Raw genomic sequence first — 6,208 nt, forward strand, 5'->3', positions numbered from 1 at the left:
TTAGCACTGATTGTAGAGAAACTACTTGGGAATCGAGATGTGTGTTTAACTTTCTGATAAATGTTTTTGTAAAAGCAATATTAGGGATCTTGTTCTTAAGGTACTGGCCGCTTCACACTTTAATTCAGTACTTCTTAGCACTTTGAGCTGATTGGAAGCCCATATTTCACTGGGAACTTTTTTAGTTTGAGAGATGTGCATTTCAGGTCTGCTCTGCCCTTGGTTTGTATTCGGGCGCTGATCTAATGATACTGGCAACCAACAAAAAGACATTTCTTAATTGAATTTTATACCTGTTCCCCTTCTTATTTTACCACTAGCTAGGGGAAAGGATATGGGTAGAAGGCAAAAACCTTTCTGTTGTCATCTTGGCTGTTTAACAATTGTGTGTCTTTCCTCTGAATAGGAGGAGAAAAGCTTGACGTTTCCTTATCAGTGTTGCTGTGTCTGAAACTAGAAGCAGTAAATCCTACGTTCTTTAACACAGTGTAGCTGCAGGTGGACGTATCTGTTCAGCTTATGGCTTCTGGGTGTAAAAGAAGAAAAAGGAATTTCCCTTGGTGCAAAAAGAGTTCAAACATTAGGCAGTTTGGGGCCCTTTGGACTCTGTTTTAACAGGGAGTTAGCGCTTCCTTTCTTTGGAGAGCTGCACAAGTGGAGGAAGCGTTATGAAATCTCACTGGCAAAAAGCGTTTGGCTGTGAGTGTGTTGACGTGCTATTATTATCTGGCACCCCTCGGAGAAAGTGCGACCTGCGGGTCACCGATACTGCAGTTCCCTTCCTGTAAGAAATGGATCAAGAGGAGAATGCTACCGTTCTGCTGCTTAAACTCCATAAATTCTGGTTTTCCTAAGTGGTAAATCTCAGTGTCTCACAGTCATCGCTTTGGGTAGCATAGACTATATATAGAAATTTAACATGATCAGTTGTCATAATTTCGATTGCACTTATGGGGCATAAATACCCTGTAAATAAGAGAGTTTGTCTAGCTGTAAACTAGGACTGGAGTAGAATAAGCCAGAAAATATGTTTTGCTTTAGCAGATATTCTTTTGAAATCTCGTATTTTAGGTTAATGAAAGGATGCACTGTATAGACAGCAGAATTTGTGTCTTTCACACATGGAACTTTTTTCTCCTCTTTTTTTTTTTTTTAAGTAGCTTTCATTTAGATGGGGTCTTTTGTCCATTCTATCAGAACCATTTTCCTGTCTGGGTCAGTATTATGTTCTCTGACAAAGGCTAATTGCAGCTTTATAGCTGAGAGCAGCTTATTAAAAGGCATTATTAGACAGTCTACAATTATTGAAAACAAAACAGACCATGGGGACTGTAGCTGCCGCCTTTTCCTTTCTGCTCATTACTGGTGCTCGGTAACTCTTCCCCCCCACAGCCCCCACTCTGCTGGTAGCATTACTATGTAAATTAAATCTCTCAGCACTCCTGCAGATCACACTAAGTTTATAGTACAATAACATGGAAATCTTTCTCCTTGTAGTTTTAGAGAGGTATACGTTTCCAGGAGAAACTTTTTTTATTGACTTGCAAATATTTCAGGATTTTTTTTTCCAACTTTCTGTACTGCAGGCAGTTGAAAAATTGCGATTAAATTCATCCTTGACTGAATTATCTTTGTACATTGTGCTCCTTCTGCTCTTGAAAAGGTCTCTCGTGATTTAGATGGACAAAGGTGAGACTGAGATCCGTGACCGGTATTATTGCAAGATCCAGCGTGCCAGGCCAGCCCTCCCTTCTCTAAAGCCGTGAAGGGTTGGGAAGCGTCGCTGTAACCGGGGGCTGGATGTGTCCTGCCCAATGTGTAGTTTAACACGGAAACTGCTGCCAATATGAAGCTATTGGTATGTTGACTCTAGCAAATAGTTACCGAAGCAACCCCCTTGAAATGCTTAGATTCATTTCAGAGGCATAGTAAGTTAATTTGGTGTGTCGCGCTAAATACTTTGCCGAATAATCCTGGGATGTACCTCTACTCATATCTCAAATGTTTCCGCAGAGGCTGGTAAAAAAAGTCCGTAACCTATTTATTATGGTAATCATTTGATGAAATAAAAACTGGTAACAAAAGAACAAGTCCCAAATGAAAGCATGGGTTTGTTGTTTAACGTACAAGCTGTGATGTTTGAGTTCCATCCCGATTCAGCATTAGACCTGTGCAGATCACTTATTCTCTACACGTCTTTCTCTCCCGGAGTAAAATACAGATTATGATACTTGAATATCGAGCGCTATGAAGTTGTTATTGATCATACAATGCTTTGAAGATTAAAAGTGCTTTGTTTTTTGTTTATCATTTTACTTCTGAAATACAAATTGTGAAGTGCAGTAGCTTTAAACACATCAGCAAAGTTGCCCAGAGTTCTTTTTGGCCATATATATAACCTCTCTTTTTTAATCTTTTGTCTCTATAGGGTGAATCTAGTGATTGCACTGATGTAAAAGAAAGTGTTACAGAGAATATTGAAGCTTCAAATGCTCTGCTGCTCTTCTGTCTCTGTCTCCTTGTATTATTGCCCTTCTTTGATCTTGAATGGAAAAGTAGCAAGTTATCTTTGTCTTAAAGGAAAAATACAAGATTTCCTAAGAGATCCCTTAGTTCATTATAGTATCTTGTCTGTTAAAATCAAATTCATGTTGATAGAGAATTCTGTATTAATGATACCCTACTGACCAGGCATTTAAAACTGTATCATCAGTGGCACAATGAATAGGCAAATGAAGATAGAACTGTTTGGTTTTGTTTCCAGTGTGGCCATTCCCTTCCTGTATAAGGACAAATACAATTTTTACATTGTAGAGTAATAAAAGTCAGCCTGCAGGCATCCTTTAGGTTCTCCACTTCCCTCATTTTTCAATCACCCTCACTGAGTTCTGGGAAGTCTTTTCTACTAGGAACGTAAACTCTTATTTCAATTCTACCTGCTTAGCCACCCACAGAAGCGGGATACGAGTGCTCACATTGGAGTTGTTCTTGAGGAGTCGTGGAAAATGGGACACTTTGCCTTGTGATGAGGTTGTAGGAGTTTTATAACTTTACCTTAATAGGGTTTTATGCCTGTGAGGGGGAGAATTACTGGAGTGTATGTTGCTGAAGATTTCTCTCCCGTAACTCTTACACATCCACGCTTCCCACCAACGGGAGCTGTTGATTCAGAGCATCTGAAAAGGTGGCCTAAGGTATCTGGTGCTGACAGGATAAATAACAATATTTCAGAATAAGTGTTCTCCTAAAATAAAGTCTTAAAAGAGTAAATAGAGGCATAAGGTTAGTGGATATAATTGTATGTAAAGCATTGCTGTATCATGCACTGAAATATCTACTGTAATTTAACACACTAATGTGGTAATGATATGTTTAATAGCAGATTTCTTTCTAAAACAAGTTCTAATCATGGACATGTCTTTTTATCTTGCTATCATAATATGTAGTTTGCTGCTTGCTAATGTTTAGGCTCATGTTTTCAACATGCCTCCAGGAATGAGCTGCTAATAACTGCAGATGTACTGAAAACCATCAGGCAGAGCCACCTGCACATCCCATGGACAGGAGTGGTAATGCCTGGGTAAAAAGCTTTTCTTTTGATTGTCCAAGTCAGTGTTCTTGTAAGGTGAAGATTGAAATTAAGTTCTGTAATGTCTTAAAAGAGTGTGCTTTGCAACCTTGTAGATACCAAATTTAATCTGGGAACACCTCTGGATTTGAATAAAATATGCAGCTAAGAAGGTTTTTCACCGTACAAATTAAGTCTGGATTAACGCAAAGAAAATATTCATAGCCTTTTTTTACACTAACGGGCTTTTTTTGTCCATCCCTCTAAAATCTTTGCATGCCTCCTCACTGCACAGTCTGTGGCAATATTAAATATTGTAACTAAGGCAGCTGAACCACTTCTTTCATTTTTTTAGTACACTCTTTCTAGTTCATGCAAATTGTGCTCACAACGAGTCATGGGAATTTCAACCAGGTTGTGACCTTAGATCATTTATTACAGTGTCCCAAGTATGCAAAGAGCTGATTGGTTGAACTGCGGGTAATTTTCAGGAGGCACTGCGCTGTTTCTGCATCAGAGCACGATTTTGATGGATTGGAGTTGTCAGACCAAGTCTGAAATAGAAAAGATTACCGAAAGAAAAGAAGGTTCCAAACTACAAACAATCCTCTCGTTGGGTGCCATACGCATCTTTGAGAGAAACAGAGTAGTTGTCATTGTTGTGTGTGGATAATTAACCCGGGGTTTGTGTGTGCATGTGCTGCTGGAAGCCCTTAATGAGAGGGAGATGCCAACAAGTACAGAGGGACTTGGCGGGTGGAAGCAGCTGTGCTGGGGGGAATCCTAAATGAATTTCAGAGCTGATTAAGAATTGGAGATCAGAGAAGGACAGAGTGAGTTGAGAGAATTTTTCTAATTCAAGCAGGGATTCAGAGGAAAGGGTTTAATGAAGTTTTTGCTTCCTAGAACAAACAGCAGCCTTATTAAACTGCAGAGATTGGAAAAATCCATCTAATCTGTTATATTTTTATAAAACATCCAATCTTTATACAATACTTGTAAAAATATTAGAAAGACTTAACCTTTAGATAATTAACTTCCTAACGTTCCCCTGCTGATGATAAGCTGTATTATTCCCGCTTTGTGGTTCGGGCAAGTAGGGTGATGATTGATAAGGTGATAGGTTTGGCCGAGCAGTGCGCTTTTATCTGCTCTTTACTTTGTGAAGGTCTGTGCGTTCCCATGAGACATGAATGATATTCTACTGAACCTGATGCAGAGCTGGGAGCTAAGAGGCCTCTTGAGCATCCATCGTGTCTTATGATGACCCAAGTGACAGCTGCAATGGTAAGATGTCACCTTGCTGGACAGCTAAATATCTCAGTAAGCTTGATGGTAACAAACTAAGGCAGGGCAGAAGTTGATTTAGACTCCGTGATTTAAGAAAATAAAGCTCTCCAAGGGTAGAGGAAGCCTTATAGTATCTCTGCTGAACCCCTTTCTAAATAAATGCAGGATGTGAAATTGATGCTGTGTAGGCTTGCATTACACTGTTGTACAGTCAGCCAGCTAAATTAGAACAGGAGAGTGAGACAATACTTAGTCATAAAATGGTGCTTTGCCCCTGATGTTATCAGTAAGAAAACTCATACTGTTGCAAAGATGCAAATGATGGCTTAATTATACGCTCCTACTAGCATAAGATGCTTTTAGATCTTTCCCTCAGACTCATGTACTGTGCTAATTAACAGTAATCCAACTGGAGGATCCCAGAGCAATGCTTCTGCATATCTTTTTCAGCTTGTGCTGGAGCTCTTATGTTCTTTTCTTAAATAATTAATAATCATTACTGCCTGCTGTGCTGTGGGTATGTGCTAGTGATCTCAGATCCCAGCATATTTGCACCATTCCTGTTCCTGTCAGCAGCTTGGGTTTGCTCTTTGCATAGGCTTTCATGTTAAGACCTTCATTAGCTGGCGGTGGGGTATGGATTTCAGTGGCATTAGGCTTTGATGTCATTAAGAAGCAAGCTGTTAAAGGAAGTGCCACCTATTTCATTACTGTGACTGTTTTTATGCAATTAAGTTAAATACCGAGTAGAAAACAGATGCATTTGACTAAACACTTAGTACACAAAGCATTTTTATCTGCAGGAATTTTGTGCTTACACTGCTGGCCCCACCAATGCATGATGTAGGGCAACAGCGTTACTGTTAAGTCTAGTGGGAAACCGAAATGCAGGGTAGTGATGGAGCAGGGGTGATGAACCTTTGATGGCTTCTGCCTTTTTTAAAATGTTTAGAAATTAATTTATCTCTGTTCACTGTGGTTTTATTCTGCTTCACTCTAAGGGAAAGATTATTTCAGTGCTTAAATGACCAAATGGCTATTCCTTCTAGCTGGAGGTTCTCAAAATATGGCTTTTTTTGTATTTGCTTCATTAGCTTCAGTTAAGCTGTACTGAATTTTGCAGTGCCCTTAACTTTCTTAGCATAGCACAACTGAAAAGTGGTCACGTAACCCATTTTAACGTTAATGTGATTTATCTGATGCAGCGGTACTGAAGAAGTTGTGCTCCTCAGGGAAGGCGTGAGGCCGTGGACACACCGCGGAGTATCAGAGCATCGCCCAAAGGATGCTCATGGAGGTAAGCACATGGCTAACGCCAGGAGCTACACCGTGTGACACCTCTGCACCTGG

The sequence above is a fragment of the Streptopelia decaocto genome (assembly GCF_964273445.1).
Source record: "Streptopelia decaocto genome assembly, chromosome: 20".
Lineage (NCBI taxonomy): Eukaryota > Metazoa > Chordata > Aves > Columbiformes > Columbidae > Streptopelia > Streptopelia decaocto.